This window comes from Nilaparvata lugens, chromosome 2 (genome assembly GCF_014356525.2).
Source record: "Nilaparvata lugens isolate BPH chromosome 2, ASM1435652v1, whole genome shotgun sequence".
NCBI classification, from domain to species: domain Eukaryota; kingdom Metazoa; phylum Arthropoda; class Insecta; order Hemiptera; family Delphacidae; genus Nilaparvata; species Nilaparvata lugens.
Genome location: NC_052505.1, coordinates 140,402 through 162,965, shown reverse-complemented (window position 1 = coordinate 162,965; position 22,564 = coordinate 140,402). Strand labels below are relative to the sequence as shown.

The 22,564-nt window shown below is 35.8% G+C and overlaps 1 protein-coding gene across 1 annotated transcript in view; it reads right to left on the bottom strand.

Annotated features, from left to right (window-relative positions):
- Positions 1–22,564, bottom strand: part of LOC120349936 — a 71,955-nt gene that overhangs the window by 6,005 nt on the left and 43,386 nt on the right. The gene's annotated exons all lie outside the window — the stretch shown is intronic.

Here is a 22,564-nt window from a genome sequence, read left to right as displayed (position 1 = left end):
TGCTAACATCAAAAGCTAATCTCCTTCAAGACATACTGGCAACAGGACAGCCCGAGTTCAAAGCAGAGAAAATTTGAGAGCCAATACTATGGTATTTTAGTTATTAATTGCATGTGTTATTGCACGCAATCAATAGTTCATTTAATAGTGCATAAAAATTGCATTCAATGAGGCATGCAATCAATAGTCTACACTGCTGCTGATTTCTTTCCCGAATTACATTGAGATATGCGTCATGGCATGCAATTTATTATAATCCACTCGACAGCTGATTTATGATGAATAATTCTATAGTCTGATTTTTACTCTAATATATTGGCGTACAAAGGAGGCTCCTTTTTCCTTTTATATTATCCTTGAAATTTCCAAAAACCTTGTATATACGTCGACGCGCAATTTGAAAAGGAATATCTGTCAAATTGCATGAAAATCTATTACCGCGTTTCGCCGTAAATGCGCAACATATGAACATTTAAACATAAAGAGAAATGCCAAACCGTCGACTTGAATCTTAGACCTCACTTCGCTCGGTCAATTGATAGACCTGCAGTTTTACTTATGCTAGGATCTAAATTTCAGGTGGGTTCCCAACCACGGAGACGTGATTATGCAGCTCATAATTTTCTGAGCTGGCCTATGAGATCCTACGTTTATTCATTTATTCAACGATGATTTAATCGATGATATTAATCGAACAACAGCTGTTTTTCTTCAAGTTACATTGATATATTAAATTGCTTGCGTCATTGCATGCAATTTATAATCCTCTCAACAGCTGATCTATGATGAATAATATTCTAGTGTGATTTTTACTCTAATATTGGCGTATGAAGGAGGCGCCTTTTCCATTTATATTATCCTTGAAATGAAAAATTTCCATAAGGCTTGTATATACGTCCACCCGCAACTTAAAAAGGAACATATGGTACCTGTCAAATTTCATGAAAATCTATTACCGCGTTTCACCATAAATGCGGAACATAATTATAAACATAAAGAGAAATCTTAAAGACAAATAGTCATTCTGAACCAAAGTATTCTGAACCTTGACCTGACATTGCCAATTATTGGTTTTTAATCTCAGTTTTCCTTCATGAAGTGGAGGATATAATAAAAACTATGAAGAATAGTCCTGGAACTGATGAAATTAGCATAGCAGCGTTAGGTTGGTAGCACTGGGCTGCCATGTTAGTGCTCAAATCAGTAGCTCCGTATTTCTTGTAATATTTAGTATTCAAATTGGAATAGTTGACAATTTGTATTATCAAGTGAGTTATTAAGTTCTAGTTTACCTTCTGATGATATCCACTGGTCACAAACTGTAAGTAGACAATATTAATAATCTGGCGAAGAGCGCATACTTTTCACTCGATCTTGGAGGATTTCGGCCATTTCTAATTGCCAGTATTTGCCTGATGAGTACGATACGAGCAGTAAACAACTACTGAGTAAATTTTGTCGTCTGTTGTGAACCGAAGTGATAACATCAACATCGAGAAGCAGATAGCGAGAATAGAGAGTTTATCTCTGGTTGTCAAAATACCGTTACTTCTCAGCTGTTCCAACTGTTCCGTGTTTACTCGTATCCATGACAACGTTTCTATCTGAACGGGTGGGTATAAACTGTTCGACTGGAGAGCTGGTCGACAGTCAGAAATGTAAACAAAAATATACTTGAGTGGAACGATAGGATTGTTCCACGTTTCCACTCTGTAAAAGCTTTACACTTCACGGTTTAAAGGTTATGTTAACACTGTTCATTGCTTACATGCTTACAGTACGTTCACATTCTATTTATTTATTATTATTTGAACTCACTTCAAGTTACAAATCAAAGGTAACTGATTTAAAACTTAACATACTTATATGAAAATAATTCAAAACAATGTATATTTAATACGTTACGTAGAACTAGCCAAAAGTAAAATTTGAATCATTTTTACATTTATTTGTATTAACGTATAAAATAAATTATGTAGAAGATTATTTAGATAGGCTGTATGTATTGTAGCTACAATAATAAAGTAGATTCTTTTTTAGTAGTACAGCAACTGAAAATAATTTATTATGAATTAAAAATGTAGGCCCATTATGGATAATAATCACTAACCTAATCACCGGTTTCACTTTGTTAAAACATTATTATTCTAGTACATTCTTATCAGTAATAATTGCATTGCTTATCTTGTTATAAACTTCCCAAAATTTTAATTAGATGTACTTTGTGTAATTTTCGAAATGCAATAATGCACTTCAAAACGCTGTTTTTAGCCTTATCTTTGGCGTAGGTAATTTTAATAGGCAATGTTACCGGTATTTGGAAACATTGCATTATTAAAAAAAAACTGGAAGAATAGGTAAAGAATGAAATCGGGTAATAGCAATATTCTATTTTTACTAAAATGATTATTACAGACAGATGATTTTTTAAAATGTTATTTTTCTCATATTTGTTTGATAAATTTTATATTAATAATCTCTAATTAATGTTAGTTGCACAGAAGCCGGCTAAATTTTAACCGTGATTAATTTCACGAGAATCAATCAGGAAAGGCATTTTTTATAAGACGGTTTGTCTGATTGGCTCTCCTGGAATTAATCACGATTAAAATTTAACCGGCTTCTGGCACTTAGTCATGATTTAACAATGAAACAGACAATCCTTTTTCATGTATTGTTGTGATTGGATGGAATTCAGTTTACTCAGTGGATAAGTTATTATTTGAAGGTATTTTATATTGTATTGATTCGAAATTGTGTTTGTAAAAGCTCTTGATTTAATAAAAGCATTATTATTGTTATTAAATGATTATTTTTTATCACGGCTAAGTATTCGCTAAAATCTGGTTGAATGAATTCAATTTGAGATGCGGTAATAAGATTTGTTAGTCAGAAGTTTCTGTTTTAATTAAGAAATCTGATTGAAAATCCAGTTGATCTTGTTCATGAATTAAAATTCATGCAAAGAATGCAAGTATGGAATATGATGTTGGACAAGTGGATTATTTTCTAATCTTCAATTAACAACTTCCCATGTAACTTACATCTTACTATTTCTCAATTACAATTCACAATTCCTGATTACAATTGACAGCTTCCCAAATAGAATTCAAAATTTGTAGAAATATTCATTTTCAAAAGGATAAAAATATGATATTCAAAGTTAAATATACCGTATTTCTACCAATAAGAGTCAATCTTAAGCTGCAGATCCACCAAACTTGTGTGTGGAACATGGTGTGCGCGAACATTTCTTCACACAACAGTCGTTTTGAAAACATTTTATTAGACCCTGCTCCACCTACAGTAAAAGTAGCACACATTTTGTGACAGACACAAGTGCGCGAAGAAAATGTGCAGCACATTTAATTCTGTGGAGCTTGCAGTTGCTAACAAATTTCGATTCAGTATCCACCATGTCGAGTCTGGAGGAGGATGTTTTAATTTGTTCTGCCGTTTGTATAGTTTTGGGTAATTTATTGAAAAAAATATAGCAAAACCGCGAGTGTGGGTGTGGCCTTTCCTGAAAGATCATGAGTCAACAAAGAATTTGTTGAAGAATTAAAAATTGATCCTTTGAGTGGCTTTAAAAATTAATTTCTACGTTGAAAGAAGTCATAAAGGTAAGTTTGTACAATTACCCAATAATTAAGATTTATGGTGAGGGGTGGCGAGGGGCAATAACACGCATCCTACATTTTTCCCTGTGTGCTCTTCAAATTATATTATAAAATAAATATTTTATTATAACAATATAATCATAATAATTATAAATATATTCAATATTAATTTTCATTTCGAAATTTTTGTTCAATCTTACTTTCGATAACGATATTAACTCCTGTGTGTGCAATATTTCTATTATCACCCACTACAACTTCACAATAATAAGTAACGTTTTGTGATGCATGTTATTACCTCTCACCTCTAACACAATAAAATAAAAAATAAGTAATAAAAAATGTTGATTTATTATAAAAAAATTATAATACAAATTCTATGTAACTTTCAATGTAAATTTGTAAATTACTTCATGTACCACGATCGTCTGCAGAATATTCCGTATTTTGATGGTCCACCCTTGTATCATTTGGGTTAGCTGTCGAATATAACTCATTGGACCGTGAAGATGGAGAAATACTTGTCACGGTATGATGGCTCACCGAATATGGTGATGGCATTGGTGTAGTATGATACTTTCCAATGCCAAGTATCGCATCATACAATAAGTTGTCGATATCTCTTTGCACTAGAAGTTTTATGCGATCATTTGGAATTTGCCGCAATTTAGCTGCAACACCAGTAGAAAAAACTTGTATCGCGTCATTATTTGTATGGTCTAGTTTTTCTTGCATACCTTTCATGACTTCATAGGCTTCTGATACCATTGCATCGTTTTTATTGTGTAGTCGCTGTCTTTTAGCTGTAGAACGCTTGATTGGTAGATTGATTGATTGTAGTGAGGTATCAACAGATTCCTTTGCCACTTGTTCATTTTCAGTAAACAGTTCTTCTCCACCTTGTTGTTGCATTTCAGTTAACTGAAAATGAAAAAATTGTTTAGAGTTACCTAATACAAAAGATGAATGGATGGAGGTTGAGCCACAAATGGCGACCACGTGCTCTCCTAAAATTTAAAAATTGTAGATTTCTGTTATTTGTTGCAACACGTGCTCTGAACATATTGTATTTAAGAATATGAACGCTCAAAGAGCTAGAATAATAAAAAGAACCGTTTCTCGAAACTATTGAGAATGCATTTGAATAGCCTACCTAGCTAGACAGACGCTGGGGTCATTATTCTTTTCAAAATAGTTTGAGACAAAATCATTCTTTCCTAGAAACGTAACAGTATTCAATGTCAGTCACAGACACGTTTACTATAGAAACCACATGGCCCCTGTGCTTTGTGTCAACCCTTGTATATCTATAGCATAAGTTCATGGCAGGTGAATGAAGATTGTGAATAGCGATATAGATATATAGTTAGGAGAGAAGTAAATATAGATATGTAATTTTCAATGTAACCACGTGGTCAGCATATGCTACAATTTTACCACGTGGTCAGCACATGGATATTATTGAAGCAATTATTTGATGATCAATTATTTGAATGGTGATCACATAAAACAATAAACATGATATATGAGTAGATGTATTTATAAATTAGGTCATGAAGTAGATTAGGCTATATGTATAAAGTATTCAACAAATAATGTTGTACAATAAATTATAATTTAATAATTATTATAAGCTAATTAAGTTAGTTGAATCCGAATTCATAGGCTAAGGACAAATTTGTAAATAGAGTACCTCCTATTGTCAGCTGTAGTCAACTCTATCTTCTGCTCATCCCTATTAAATAGCCCCAGTTCATTTCTGACGATTGTCCAAGTGCCTCTATTAATATTGTTGGACTGTGCAATGAACATTTCATTGGTTTTTTGCTTAGCTAGTAGTATTGTCTTCTTTAAAGTTTTCTTATATTTGGCAAAATAGGACAGAAATTCAGGATGTCTGTTAGTCTTACTCTCAATGTGTAACTCTCTTTTCTTTCTACACGAAATCTTGATACCAGTGGTTAACCAGTTTTTCAACGAATCATTCTCTGTAACCTTAAACTTCCTCAGGGGGAAGCAACTGGAGAAACAATTGTAAAACAATGAGTGGAAAGTATTAAATAATTTCTCGCCACCATCATTAGTCATACATAGGGACCAATCCACAGAGCTCAATGTGTCACAAAAGAATTTCAAGGACTCTTCATTAATACATCTTCCTAATCTGCAACTATTATTGAGTGTGCTACAGAAGTGTGATAATTATTATTATTAGTATTGCCAGGTGGGAAAGTTTTCCGTTTAAATTCTTCAAATTCTCAGTGTTTAACCTATTCACTTGATTATTCTGTATGTGAATTTTTGAATTCGTATTTGGTGCGCTCAACTATATGTAGATTTTTATATTGGTTATAGGAAAGTTGATATTAGTAGAATTGGGTATAGAAGTAGAGAATTGGAAGCTCTGAGTATAGTGTCATTTATATATTTTGTATATTGTTTTATCCAGTCAAGCATCATAGAAATCTAATTTTGAATTTTTTTTTTGTGTGTGTAGTTTATTAAACAGTATTTTAATCTTCTGTATGAACATTATTTGGGTCATGTATGAGCTTCGTGATAAGTAGGATTAGTAATAGGTTCGTAGTATAGGTTACCTATGTCAGGATATTTTCTTAGAAATAGGGTTGTAAACACACTTCAATCAGACACAATGGCAACAAATGAGAGCAGCACAACAAATTTCGAAAGCAGTGAGGGCAGCACAGACAACACCATCGAGACCAGTGAAAGTCACGAGCAATATTCACCAGAGATGTTACCGAATTCTGACACATTAAATCAACCTGGTGACTCTCACGATGACCAAGAACAAATTCCAAGTGAAAAAAGCTGTTGAGTAGGACTATCAGGGAAAGAAATGGACAAGATTTTCAACTTATTAACAAGTATGAGGGAAGATATGGGTGCCAGTTTCGAAGAAAGCCGGACAAGTATGAGCAAGCAATTCGAAGAAAACAGTGAGAAATTGGAAGAAAACAGTAAGAAATTGGAAGAGGATAAGAAAGAAATGAACGAAAAGTTAGAAAAGTTAAGTAGCAATGTAGAACAGCTGGAGAGAAGATTTGAGAAGAAAATGGAGAAAAAAACTAAAGAGATTTGTGGTGAAATAGCAATAAGAATAACAGCAGTGAGAAAAACGTCGAGAGAATAGATAAGAGACTTTCAACAGAGATCGCATCGTTGAGAAAGGAGCTATCAGAGAAATCAGGTGGAATGGATAATGCAGCCTTTAAAAGATTTGAGGAGCAGCTCGCGGAATTTTACAGAGAGAAGGAAAGGATGAGAACGGATTCGAGAAGGCCAGGACACAACCGATTATCGTCAACACCAGCTGTAGGGGATTGGATGAAGTGCCAAATTTGAGAAATATCTGGAGAATCCTATGCAATTTTTGATTAAGTTGAAAGAGTATTTGCGGCGTAGTGGGAAAATTAACTGGAGTGAGCAATCAAGCATCATTGAAAAGTCATTCGATAGTCAACACTCAGCATGGTGGATGATTATTCAGGTTAGCATTGACTCTCTTGAACAATTTGAGGAGCGTTTCACTAATAAATTCTGGAGCCAACTCACTCAAGATTCAGTGCGAGAGAGATTGAGAACCGAAAATTTATTAGAGGGAGGAAATTAAACGCAAGTGAGTACTTCATAAAGCAGATGCTCATTGCAAGGAATTTGACACCGGCACTCTTGGATGAAGAAATCATAATAAAACTAGTCAAACACTATGGAACTGGACTGGAAACAGCTAGATTCAATAGGAATGTTAAGACAGTGCCCGAGATGGAAAAACTATTGGAAGAATGGAGCGTGCAAAATATCGATGTTGAAAAGAATGAATTAAGGGAGAAGCGAGAACAAAAAGAGAAGAATGTATGGGTAAAAAGAGAAGAGAGAAAAAGTCCGCAAATGAAAAGAAGAGAGCAGGAGATTGGTAATGGACAGCAGCGTCGGGACAACAATCTTACTTTCAATGGCGATAAGGGAAGAGGAGGATTCATTCGCGATGGAAAATGGAATAGCGACCAGAATGCTAATTGGCAGAACACCAATTCGTCACCAAATGTGAATTGGAGGAGAGACGCGAATCAGCCACGCAGTCAGCAGAGTCCAGCAGGAGAGAAAGAAGAAAAACAATGCCAATGATTTGAAGAAAGGAATCCGCAAATAAAGAGAACAGGATATGGAGACGATAATTTCGGATCAAGGGGTGGATCAATCAATCGTGAGAACTACTCGCATGGAAGTAATGCTAATGATAATGAAGCGAACACCTGTTCACAGAGTGCAAACTGGAATAGAAGAGAACGAAATGACTACCGAGGAAGAGGATCGTTTTCAGATGATAACTGGAGAAGAGGTGAACAATGAGATGGAAAATATGAAACGAGGTGCTGTGATAATCCCTAGAACTAATTATTAAATGGAGCAATTTTCTAGTTGAGAAAGTATGTAAATAATATTATATAATAAGTGCATTAGTGTGAATAGATAATATTGAAGAAATCATAATAATAGAAAATGGACAGCAGCTTGTGAACAATCAACAAACAATGAAGCGGAAGGGCAAAGATGACTCTTAGGAAGGACAGAATGAAGTGTAAGGGCTAGAGTAGAAAGAGAAAGTGGTAACACCTGCGAGATGAGCGAGGACATGAGAAGGAGTGAGATGGAGAATGTATTGTTCACGGAGTAAACAAGCCAGTAAGCATTGTGCGGAATTCACACAAGGGGTGGATTGAGTAGCCTTATAGTGTGAAGGATGCACCATGCTGAAAAACTTAACTGTAAATATGTGTAGCTGGTAGTATTAAATGAACAGTACGGTATGATGAGGAAAGATTGTAAATAGATAGGGAATTGGAGATGAGTGGAGCAGCGGACTAAGTGGACATCATCAGCTTATGAGAGTCACTAGGCTAACGGCCAGTCAGAATTCCACGTAACATGCAGCATCCAATGATCCGGTTGTACCGCAATGGAGAACTACAGTGATCTTCAAACTTCTAGACCATCCATATTATGAAATCATTTTGTGTTGTCTGAAGTGTGAGAACAATAATTACATTACGTAGTTTACTCTTAATAACCATCCTTTTAGTGTTAATGTCGCAAAGACCAAACTCATGTTTCATTTAGTATTTGCTCTTGAGAGGGGGGTTTTGAGCCACAAATGACGACCACGTGCTCTCCTAAAATTTAAAAATTGTAGATTTCTGTTATTTGTTGCAACACGTGCTCTGAACATATTGTATTTAAGAATATGAACGCTCGAAGAGCTAGAATAATAGAAAGAACCGTTTCTCGAAACTATTGAGAATGCATTTGAATAGCCTACCTAGCTAGACAGACGCTGGGGTCATTATTCTTTTCAAAATAGTTTGAGACAAAATCATTCTTTCCTAGAAACGTAACAGTATTCAAATGTCAGTCACAGACACGTTTACTATAGAAACCATATGGCCCACTGTGCTTTGTGTCAACCCTTGTATATATCTATAGCATAAGTTGATGGCAGGTGAATGAAGATTGTGAATAGCAATATAGATATATAGTTAGGAGAGAAGTAAATATAGATATGTAATTTTCAATGTAACCACGTGGTCAGCATATGCTACAATTTTACCACGTGGTCAGCACATGGATATTATTGAAGCAATTATTTGATGATCAGTTATTTGAATGGTGATCACATAAAACGATAAACATGATATATGAGTAGATGTATTTATAAATTAGGTCATGAAGTAGATTAGGCTATATGTATAAAGTATTCAACAAATAATGTTGTACAATAAATTATAATTTAATAATTATTATAAGCTAATTAAGTTATTGAATCCGAATTCATAGGCTAAGGACAAATTTGTAAATAGAATAAATAAGGTATATTTGATTGAAACATGTTGACAATGAGTATAAAAACCTGCTTAATTAATTGATTAGTAATTAATTGGTATCTCATTAATTTGATTTATTCAACTCAATTGTAATGATGTACTGTATGACATTGTATTTTGTTCATTTCATGTATTTATTATTGAAGTATTTGCCATATCAGATTTATAAGATTGATTACTGTATTAATCGAATCAATGCATTCAATTGTCAGTATCCACACAGTGAATGAAGTTACAGTAAAGTATACTATGTAGTATAAAGTATAAAGTATACAGTAAAGTAGACCATGTTGCGGTCTAATTCAATACTTGACTATTGTCACGTTTTGCAATTTTAGTTCACATAGCTTACAGGACGAATGCAGTTCCGGTCCAATTCAATACTTGAGTATTGTCACGTTTTTGCAGAGTTCACAAGGACGAATGCATCTCTGTTCTTATTCATCTCAAATTCGAGCATTAACACGTTTCGTACATAATCTTGTTTCAGCTTGGAAAAATGCATGTGAACGTTGAAATAGAATGTAGCTATTTCTCCCAAGCAATTTGCATAGTGAAAATCGGTTAAAGATTGATATGATCCTAACTTTAGGGTTTTAGAACATCGGCGTAGATACTTAAACCCATCTTATCGGTGATTAAATCACCTACTTGATCTTCTGTCAAACTATGTGATTTCGCCTCAATCCAATTCATATGGAAACTAACTTTCGCATAATTTCGTACTATTTGGTATGCTATTCGATGTATAAATAAAGTGAGATAATCGGTGAATGCAGCTGAACATTGTAATCTCATCACTTCATCATTCTCTGTATTTTTAATTGAAGTTGCTATTTCCTCACGAATTGATTTGAGTGTAGCTTGTAATTCATCTTTCTTAATGAATGCTTGCATTTCACTACTCAGATCATTTTTCAATACATAAGTTTCGCTAAACGTAGTTAGCAATGTATTCAAATCGTTTTTTGAAACAAATTGTTCAATCCCCTCCATAAGATTTGTCTTTATCGTATTAGTCATTGCAGATAATCGATCTTCTAACTCTTGTTTTGTTATAACAATGTTATTCAATGCCTGCACAGTTTTATCCAAATATTCCTTATCAACCGATAATGAATGAGTTTCATTTACTCTAGTAAAAAGTTCTGTGCTAAGCTGTTTCAATCTGGTATTTAGATAATTTCTATCTAATACTTGCAAATCTTTAATCTTGTCTGAGATAACTTTCAATTTCTCATCCAAATAATTCTTGTCAACTTTATTATCGTTATCGTATTCAAGTGCGATCTGAATATCTCTGTTGTTGATTTGAGATCATGAAGAGAATTCTCCAAATTGATAGATTTCTCTTTAAGTCCCCTATCAATATTGTCAGATAACTGTGTAATGTACTGAAGATGTGTTCCTTTTCGATCTTGTTCAATCCAATATTCTTAACTATATTAGATAATTGTGAATCTAAATACGAATGCAGAGATTCACTAACACCCTGTTGATTAATTGCCTGTATTATTCTCTCACTAAAACTGGTAAGATCTGGTCCATTCCATACAATGTCTTTCTTCGCAGCGACTCTCTCGCTTTTACCTCTGAATCTGTGCACGCTCATTCTGCAACTAAACAATAATTTTACCTTCACGCAATTCCTCTATAATTGATGCAATCTCAACATCATGAGCTGAGTGCCCAGCAAGTTTTGATGATTTTAATAAATGAAGTCTCTGAACCAATTCGTCATAGTTGTCATAATATTGGTAAATTCTATTGCTAGAAGTATTTTTTGCAAATTTCAATAACCCAGAACCTCTCTTACTTGTTTTTTTAACAGGAAACATCATTTGAATTGAGCGAGACTTTACACCACTGTTACGTTTCACATATCCTCGTCTATCCAAATGAACTTTTGTTATTGATAAAATCTTCTTGTATTTATTTAGATCTTTTCCATCAAAGAGATATGAATTTGGTCTTTGCGCAAATAACAGTTCTAATAGTCCATGTGTAATTCGGAATTTTTCGTTATCAATATAAAAGAAGTAGTTATCAAAGCTAACAACCATCTCACCCATAAAATATAATTTTCGGTCAGAATCGTAGGAAATTCCATAAGGAATCGAGTTATCCAATTTTTCACTATGAAATGTATACAAATATTGTGCAAGCACTTGATTCTTTATCTTCTTTATTTTGCTGCTTGTATCACTCTCAAGCCTAGTTGAATTGAATATACTTGTTTCGTTCATGCTTAGATCTTTTTCAGCTGCTGATGGTGATGCAACTTCTATTGTTTCATCATCATCATCATCATGTTTTTCTCCCAATTCCATACTTTCGTCTTCTTCTTCTTCTTGTTCCTCCTTTTTTGGTATAAAACTCTGATCAGAGTGGTGAGAAGATTTAGTTTTCCCCATTTCAACTAGAGGCATGATAATCGGTTTAAAAAGTTTTTCTCTGTAATTGTCAGATTGCTTTTCGAAATGTACAATGCTTCTATGTTTATCTCTTATAACTTTCCTCAATTTCTTAATCTTATCGATTAGAGCAACACTAGCGTTTTGTCTTCTACGAGACATCCTCATTCTTTCACTGCTACTCACTCTCTACTGAATGTCAATAAAGTTATCCAGACCCTGTCTATATTTTCCACTATTAGCTGTACATTCGGTCATAATAGTAAGAAAACTATGCTTCTTAGAATTTCACACATTTGAACACAATTTACTGAAATCTCTGAAGCAAATATCTTCACCCACATAGTCTCTATGTATTAATTTGAGTGATAATTGATCAATTTTGAATATAACAATCATATTTGCATTATCTCTGGTGAAATGTTTTTGTGTTGCACCATAACTTTGAATTAAATATGCTGTATCAATATTACAATGTCTACCCATAGTAAAATAATCTCTTATTTGAGGTGTGTGACTAAGTTGTAAATCGTCGAATATGACAAGAGAAAATTGTTGAATTTTATTCGGGTGGAGAATTCTCTCAGGAATATCATTGACATGAAATTCAATACCTTTCATTTTTGAAAAGACTTTTCTTAAAAACGAGTACTTATCTTGATATTGGCTTTTAGTATTTGAATAAATATGTTTAAATCTCAATCCATTTTTGGAAAAAATCAAGTTGAACAATAAATTCGTTTTACCGCATGCAGACGGGCCTACAATGAGAATTCTAGCGTTATGCAATTAACAATGCAGTTAAGCAATTAACTTATCAAAATTTACAATGTCGAGTTTGTTCATGTTGAGAAAGTGAGATATACAAACAGAACTGTTTCATGTGTCTGGTTCACTCGGTAATGAAGCGTTTCTAGGTGACTAGATGTACTCACCCATTCAACATCTAGTATCAAGTACACCCTGAGTAGCTTCAGAGGTGGGTGATTGATACCCAGGTGTTGCTCCTGGATGACTTCGCTCAGTCGTAATGTGGGCGGGGAAAGGAGGCAAGTCGAAGTTCCTCTTCCTTCTTCTTTGTGCCTCAGCTGGCGTGAACAGCACCTCCTGGTGCTTCTGACGGCATGAAGGTCGCTCTCTTCTCTGATGACACCACTTTGATGTAATTTTGTATCGGCCTTACGGCCTCGGTTCCGCTCCAGTGGAGTAGGAAAAGGAAGGACAGACAGGATAGGGACGGCAGACAACGGTCCGCTGTGCCCTGGGAGAAGGAAGAATAGGGACGGCAGACAACAGTCCGCTGTGCCCTAGGGAGAAGGAAGAATAGGGACGGCAGACAACGGGACGCTGTGCCCTGGGAGAAGGAAGAATAGGGACGGCAGACAACGGTCCGCTGTGCCCTGAGGGATGGAAAGAATAGGGACGGCAGACAACGGTCCGCTGTGCCCTGAGGGATGGAAAGAATAGGGACAGCAGACAACGGTCCGCTGTGCCCTGGGAGAAGGAAGAATAGGGACGGCAGACAACGGTCCGCTGTACCCTGGGGAGAAGGAAGAATAGGGACGGCAGACAACAGTCTGCTGTGCCCTGAGGGGATGAAAAGAATAGGGACAGCAGACAACGGTCCGCTGTGCCCTGGGAGAAGGAAGAATAGGGACGGCAGACAACGGTCCGCTGTGCCCTAGGGGGTTGGGAGGACAGGGATGGCAGACAACGGTCCGCTGTGCCTAGGGAGAAGGAGGAATAGGGACGGCAGACAACGGTCCGCTGTGCCCTGGGGGAATGGAAGGTCAGGGACGGCAGACAACGGTCCGCTGTGCCCTGGGGAGATGGGAGGACAGGATGGCAGACAACGGTCCGCTGTGCCCTAAGGAGATGGAAAGACAGGGACGGCAGACAACGTCCGCTGTGCCCTGGGGAAATGGGAGGACAGGGACGGCAGACAACGGTCCACTGTGCCCTAGGGTGATGGGAGGACAGGGACGGCAGACAACGGTCCGCTGTGCCCTGGGAGAAGGAGGACAGGGACCGCAGACAACGGTCCGCTGTGCCCTGGGGGAATGGAAGGTCAGGGACGGCAGACAACGGTCCGCTGTGCCCTGGGGAGATGGGAGGACAGGGATGGCAGACAACGGTCCGCTGTGCCCTAAGGAGATGGAAAGACAGGGACGGCAGACAACGGTCCGCTGTGCCCTGGGGAAATGGGAGGACAGGGACGGCAGACAACGGTCCACTGTGCCCTAGGGTGATGGGAGGACAGGGACGGCAGACAACGGTCCGCTGTGCTCTAGGGAGATGGAAGGTCAGGGACCGCAGACAACGGTCCGCTGTGCCCTGGGGAAATGGGAGGAAATGGGAGGACAGGGATGGCAGACAACAGTCCGCTGTGCCCTAGGGAGATGGGAGGACAGGGACGGCAGACAACGGTCCGCTGTGCCCCAGGGAGATGAGAGGTTAGGGACGTACAGCAGCCAACGGGCCGCTGTACAAGGACAGGAGGTCGGGGACATACGGCAGCCAACGGGCCACTGTACAAGGAGCAGGAAGGTTGTGAACGGAATGCTGTGGACTGGGGCTCGTCCGGCGTTTAGATACTCCCAAAAGTTGAGGGGATGGAGTTGAGCCGCCGCCAGAGGCGGTGGAAATCATCTCGATGTGCGGAAGATGGTGCACCATTGGTACCTTCCTTATCTCCGCGGTCGGCTAGCGTTGCTGATAGCCGAGCGTCTTTCTCCAATATTATAAATTATTTAGCAATATCTTCCGTCACAATTTTACTTTGTGACACTAGTCACCTTGCGCCACATGCTACTAGCACTTCTCTATGACAAAAATGAGAAATGAAAGAGCGAACATTCAATTCAAGTTGTTTTTATTTAAAAAACACACAATGTAAAGAATATTACAATGATTATCATTGATGTGGATAGATAATGTACATTATTTACATCATATGATCTTACTCTAATTATTTACAACGAATGTGGATAGATAATGTACATTATTTACATCATATATGATCTTACTCTAATTATTTACAACAAATGTGATTCGATAAAATTATACCATGTGATTTTACTCTAATTATTATTATTTACTCTAATAAGTTCTCTCGATTTATGAATGATGGTTGTGGAAATCCAATCCATTTCACAAGCAACTTTCTTATCTCGTCTCAATATTTTTTCTATCAAATAAACATTTCTTTCAGATTCATTCAAAAGCGTTTTTTTAATTTCTTCTTGATAAAACCTACCCTGTATTATCTCACCACTAAGATCTTCTAATGAGTAAGTGATAGGTCTTGTGGGATGTATGCTCACAATTCGGAATATTCGGATGACCAATTCATTAGATATTTTTTATCAAATATCTGTTTCTTTTTAGAAATTCTCACAATATCACCTAGCTTATATTTTGGTTTCAACACTTTTAATTGAATCGTCTATTAAATGCAGAGTTTAGTGATTCTAAAACACGTTTACGATGTTTTTTAGTTACATCTTGTAAAATATCGAATTGGGTAGATAAAAATCCCTAACCGAAATAGTAATAGGTCTGAAATAAAGTAACTGGCTAATATCGCCAAAGATAACAATTAAGATTAGATAGCATCAGCTTGTTCTGGCTAAACGGTACAAAAATCTAAAAAGGATTTGAAAGAATTTGTTGCTAATAAATATATTATTATATAAAATATTTTGAAGATTGAGGTTAGGTATATGCATTCAGGGATCGGCGACCTAGAGATCGATCAAATCGGGCAACGTAGAATCTGACCAAAACCCCTTGGCAGAGCTCTATTGCAATCAAACAGTATGCAATGTGAAAAAACACATGATCACGTGGCTAACTATCAGGTAGCATGAAACAAATATTAGTGTATAGAATATTAGCTAGCATGTAGAGAGCATAAGTAAAAGACCTAATAAAAATAATTAAGTGTATTCAGGAAATAGGAGGTACCAGGCGCATGAATACTGAATCAAATTTGCATGCACCAATAGCACAACGGCAGTTAATAGGCGGCAACTGTAGGCCAATTCAAAATATTTCTATATATTTATATAAATGTTCTGGATTTATGTTAAAATATTGTATAGTCTATGTTATCGATATGGCTCGAAGGCAAAGAAATTATTAAACGCACAACCTAAGTAATAATTTGATATTTTTTGTACGATCTATTTGAACCTAAATGGCGGAGGACTAAGATATTCAAATTTTATGTTAATTTGAAAGTCGGAAATAAGATTTGTAAAATTGGGGAAGGAGAACCAGCACTCGCCAGCCAAATGCCACCATGAGAGGACCCCAAATATTTTAGAGCATAGTACCTTGCTAATAAATTGTAAAAGTTAAAGTTAGATCAAATTATTAAATTTCTTAAAAGACTTTGTGATGCTCTTGTAAAGCAGAAGTCATTTTTAATTTCAAATATTTTATAAACCCTTGGAAGAGACGATTCCGGCTACCATATCCCAGGACCATAAGGAGTTGGATCGACATCGGCGGCTTATAAGAAGATTTTCGACACGTGAGTGATAATATTGAATTAGTGATGGGCGCCCTAGTGCTTCGAATCTATCTAATGATCAAAGCTAGCTCGTCGAAAGGTTTTTATATGAATTAAGAATTTAATAAGAAAAATACTTGCGCAAGTAAAATTAGTATTAAAGGTATTTTATTGAAGAAAAAAGATAGATCAATACATTTCAGAAAATTCCATTGGATCAAAGAAGTATAAAATCTAGGCTATTAAACCACATTCATATGGTCTTTAATTTTTGCAATATAATTTGTGATAGTTTGTTATAGCTCTAATTCACTAGATGAATGGCTCTACCTATTCCGTCAGGTGCCGAATCTTGCACCCTGAGATAAAATATATATTCAATACAAAGAAATCTACTAAGTACTAGAGAATTTAATATAGATATATATTTGGATTATTAGTGGCTAATTTATCAAGTTGATCTTGAAGAACCTATTTTTTAATTGAATTGTCCAAGTCGACAAGTATTAGCAAGCGCATATCGCAGCTACATGCAAAAGGATGCATATGATTTTAAGATAAAGGCACATGGTAATGATTTGTGCCATAAATCTAGAATATAAAGTTTAGCCTGTGATATTTTACTGATTTCAATTATTGTTCTATATTTATATTATATTTTTTATCGCTCTTTATATATTTTTTGCCTCGATCTATTTTTTTTGCATTATTGTTTAATATATGTATCAAATGTTTATGTTGTGCAATTTATTTTTATTCCTCAACACTATAGTATGAGTATCATATTTATATATATTTATTCTCAATGAATTACAAGAGTTATAGGGGAAGCCCATACCTAGGCCTAGAAAGATTTTTATGAGACTGAATCCTATTAAAAACCACGACCTAATTATATAATTATATCAAATTTTCATGCTCTACCAACTGATGCCAAGCAGGAGGCTAATCGTTATTTAAATATAGAGAATAACGTGACAATCTTTAGGTCGCATTCCAATGCTACTGTGTACTGTATTGTTATAATCATCTACAATATTTTGTAAGTTATTAACCCAGTTTTTACTCCCACGTTCAGTTAAAGATCAATATTTTTTTGATTTTATTGTACGATTAAATCTCTCAGCGATACTAGCTTTCTTATCAGTAAAACAGAATAATGCTTGATATTATACTTATCTAACAAATCTTTCACATGCTTATAAAATACTCCTTCCCTCCATCTGTCTGGAAAAAACGCATATGTTTATTCTTACAAATAATGGGTTCGAGTGCATTATAAACACTTTGTGCAGTCTCATTCTTTAAGGTATACAATAAGCGTACTTAGTAAAACAATTAATAACAACTAAAATATAACGATATCCTTTATTGAATTTAGATAAGCTACCCATCTCAATCAGATCTTATTGATATAAATTGTTCTCATTCTTCAACTCATCTCGTGTGGGGTAATTTACACGTGCAGCAGAGTGAAGCTCTGCTGCTAATTTTGCTCTAATATTACTCATTCTTCTTCTTTGTGTGAAGACACTTGAAACAGAATTCGATGTGTTGGTCACTAGCTCGTTACACACACACTGATCTGTGCCATCAGTTTGCTATTTTGTATTGACCGAATGGTAATGTATCGATTCCGTTCTCTGCAATAAAGCGCTTGTCATCGAACGGGCTTAAACAAACCTTTGCGCATTCAATTTGATGCATGTTATGATTGAAGGATCTCAACATATTACATTTTTCTATATGTTGGCATCGTTCAATCAAACATTTCTTATACAAGTCAAAACTAAGTGTTCTATTTTTCACATGTGTCTTCACACCTTTTGCTACACACTTATTTACAGTTTCCTCCTTCTCATTATTTACAAGATATGAATATAATTTCGCCCGTAATCCCAGAAAAGATTTTAAAGGAAATGAAGCTGCCTCATCCTTTAATTTCCCTACAACTTTATTCCTCTCATTGGAGAAGCATTCGTGCTCAGCTGGGTAATTTGAAGTGTCGAACAATTCTAGATTTTCTCTTATCAGTTGGTAGACGTCGGGTGTCTCCAATTATAAGAGGAAGCTATCTGTATCAGTCATACAGAGCTGGATGCGTTGCCATGGTATGATTTTTTGCAATTTACAATAGAAAAAATCATACATGTGCAGTTTACTCAAATCCAGGATGCAGAAACCTGAATAGATTGGCTTATTCATTTTTATTTCCAACTATCGCGAGAAAACCGCAATCATATCCGAACTTATTATCTGCCAGCGTTTACATAGGGGATTTGAAATGTACTTATCTAGACGCTTGGCGTCTGTGATAATTTGAACATTACATTGATGCCGATTTCCCTGTATCGATTTTCCGAAGCATAAGTTACTCATCTGTTTAAAGAAAGAGACTTCAAATTTATTTTTCGCGGCTTGCCTATTACAGGTATTGAACTCAATGTAGTTCTTCAACCAAGGCGATTGAGAAAAGCTAATGATGCGATGTACCTTTGTTAATTGCAACCGTTCTCATTGGTTTGGTACTCGGAGAACAATTCGCTAGGAGGAATTTGATGAAGTGGAGTGAGAGGGAAATTGGCATGCATATCATGTAACTCCTGTGGGTACTTGAGATCACATTCAATTACATAACCAGTTTCTGATTCACTCTCCAAATTTGTAAAGTCAAGAGCATGGATTTCTTCCTCTGAGAGGAACTTGAAATTTCCATAAGGTAAGAATGGATTCATAGAGTGCGCATACAAAGAATTATAATCTATATAAAGCAAATAGTTACTTGGTTTTGTGGGATCGTATGTGTCAGGGATGTGTTTGTTATTGGCTTCGCAATAACGCTTGCCAATAAACGAAACACCACCACGCATTCCTGATTCAAACAATAGATGTATATCGGGATCGCTAATCAATTGGAGTTCAACCCGGGTGAACTTTAACATACAATTCCAAGTGTAATGAGCAAGCGAAAGAAAATGAGTCACATCGAGGCCATATGACCTAAAAAGCGTTGACCTCATTTCTTCGAAAACCTCAACTAATAGCATGATGTCTAGGCACAGATAGAAATCATGATACTCGCCGAGAGGTTTCAACTTGAATGTTGAGAACACTCTTTGTGCATGCTCATATTCTTTGGGGGAGAGGGGTGTATCGTTGAGATCATTATAAAAACATTCTATCGGAGGGAGAGAAGTCTCAGGAAATTTTTCAGGGCAAGATATGTACGAATAGGGATATACTCCTTTTTTCAACAATAGTTGCCTTTGTTCGAGATCGGGGTCATTAAATACTGGAAACAGACGTTTGAACTTCGATTCCATATCTGTACTATCTACCAAGTTGCGCACTAATACTTCTAAAGATTCATTCATAAATTTATATGAATCTAAAAACTTGATTTTTCCCACTGTCAATGTCAAAAATCTTTCTGATGTATTGACGATACAGGAAATTTCTTTTTTACATTTTCCGAGAGCTTTTAGAATAAAATGACTGTCAAATCCGCTAAAATTATGGAAGTAACAGCTAATCGTATTGTCAGTTCGAGTATTTAAATTACATGACACATGAGCAGCACACAAAAACTTTCCATTTTCATGTGCATGATGGTGTACCTTTGTGTCTGTTTCGGTAAAAACTTCATCGCAAAGGCCGCACTTATCAGCGTTTTGAAATTCGCGTTGCTGACGTTCACTTAAATGCTCCATCGGAATTTCACATTTTATATCTGCACTCAATAAATCACCCAGTTCGATTATTTCCATGAGAAATTTCTCCATGAAATTTTCATTGATATTACTCGATCTATAGAGTACTGGGCCGTACGCGATATCTCCATTCACATCAATTACAACGAAACAATACCCGCACGGAATATGACGCGCCGTTTTCTTGGTGTAACTTCTGGTAATAGGTACATCCTCAGAATCGTTAACATCCATATTCACAACAAATGTTTCCAAATCCGCGTAGATTGTATACTTTTCCTTCAAAGTCGAACCGAGTTTTTTAAATTTGATTGTCTCACCACGTTTTGGGTATGAAGTTCTCTGAGACTGGAACTTTGAACAAAGCTCTAGATGTCTAATCAAATTTGCTTTCCCATCACAATTTTTAGATTTGTTTGTTGTAAATCTGTGAAAACAGAAATTACAAACATCTACTTGATGAGCATTTTTCGAAAGGTGAGAAAGAAGACGCAACAATCCGTTTTTCCCGTTCGTGGTGTTAATTAAACAAAAATGAGTTTTTCCTGCATCGCCTTTCAACATTAAAAGATTAATTTGGTATTTACGCGTACGGAATATGCTTGTTGATAGGGGAGAAACTTTTTGTTGTCATACGCGATAACATGAATTGCGATGTCTGTATTGAGAATTTCAAATTTCTTTATGTCGCGATCGGTGGTTGGGAACTAACTCCATGAGTGTTCAGCCTGTGAGCAAATTTGCTCAAATATTTCACCGTTAATTCAAATTATTGGTTTCTGGTGAAAATAGGCTAGAACACTCCACAGAAAACACTTTTTATCAGAAAGATTTTTGATATTGATAACACATTTCTTATTGTTGATGAACTGGGGTGTTGAATATAACTGCTTGTGCATATTGGATTATATCTAATCACATTTACATCAAGCGAGTCGATCTTCTTCAACACCCACCCACTCCCAAATCGAACTAAGTTATCGAATGAACTTAAAATTTTCCTAACTGCTTACATAAATTGTTCATTCAATTCGTCATAACTCTCCAAGACATTCATGCCTATGGCCGAGTAGCTATGAAGATTCACAATGGATGAAACAGCTTCGGATTCCTCTGATTCTAAAACTACCATCTTATACAATAATACATTTAATACTAAAAACCATTTAACATTTCCTTCGAAACGTGCAGCGTGTTCTCTTATTATCTCGAAAACACGAGCTTTCGAGTTTTGAAGCACATTTTCAATGTCAGGTGCTACGTTTTCGAAGGAAATGCGATGGCGAATTGCTCGCGAACTCACGCCTCCAACTCTGTGTTCTCTGCTATGCTCCATCTCTGCTACTAGCGGGTTACTGAAAACAAACAAAGAATATATTACTATGGCACAGAGTTAGATATAAAAACAAGTAAACATTAATATAAAAATCAGTTGTGATTTAACAAGCTGCAAGTACAGTGCAAAAAATGCTATCACAGGATCAGATTTTCATGCACAAACGATTGAGGTTATTAACATTTGATAATCTTTGGAAATTAGAATCGAGTCTGTTGTCACCTCAAAATATGGCTAAACAGGGTTTTAAATTTGTGCAAGCACCTGACGTTGTTCAATGTGTGTTTTGTTCAGTATATTTAAAAATTGGTTGCCAACAGACGATCCTAGTAAGGAACATGAACGATGTAGTCCAAATTGTGGATGGCGCAAAGAAGATAATATTTCATGTGAAGAGGAGAATTTCGATAATAATATTCTACGGCAATATGAAGAACAAGTTTTAACTTTCCATCGTCCAGAACCATTCAAGCTTTCTGTATTTATTAATAGAGCAGACTATTTTGCAATAAATGGATACTTTTTACATGAGAAATCATATCTGCAATGTGTATATTGCAATATATTATTGAAAATCCTTATGAAAAAGTGATACATGTTCCATTTTGTATATATAAAAAGATGAGCTATAATGGAAAAGAAATGACAAATGATGAAAAAGAAGATGCTGTGAAAAAACTGGATATTGTACAATATGCACTCTGTTGTAATCGAGATATTAGTGATCCTAAGTAATCAGAAAGAAGTAACTTCTGAAAAATCATGATTAGAAAAATAAAGATTGTATCATACTTACATGTAATGAATAATGTGCTGTACTGTCTCTCTCTCTCTCTGCTTACACTAGTTCTTCATACGTCTTTCCTCCTCGAAGACTGGAGTGATTATGCAGTCTTGAACTCTGTGAAATCAATGACATAATGAAAATCACATAATATTGAGAAGAAATTTAGCAAGTCAACATGTGATGTTAATTATGAAAATTAATGAGGAGAAAACCAAACTTAATTCAGCAATTTTCGTTCTCAGAAACCTAGAGGCTTCTCTGGATTTGATGGCTCTTAA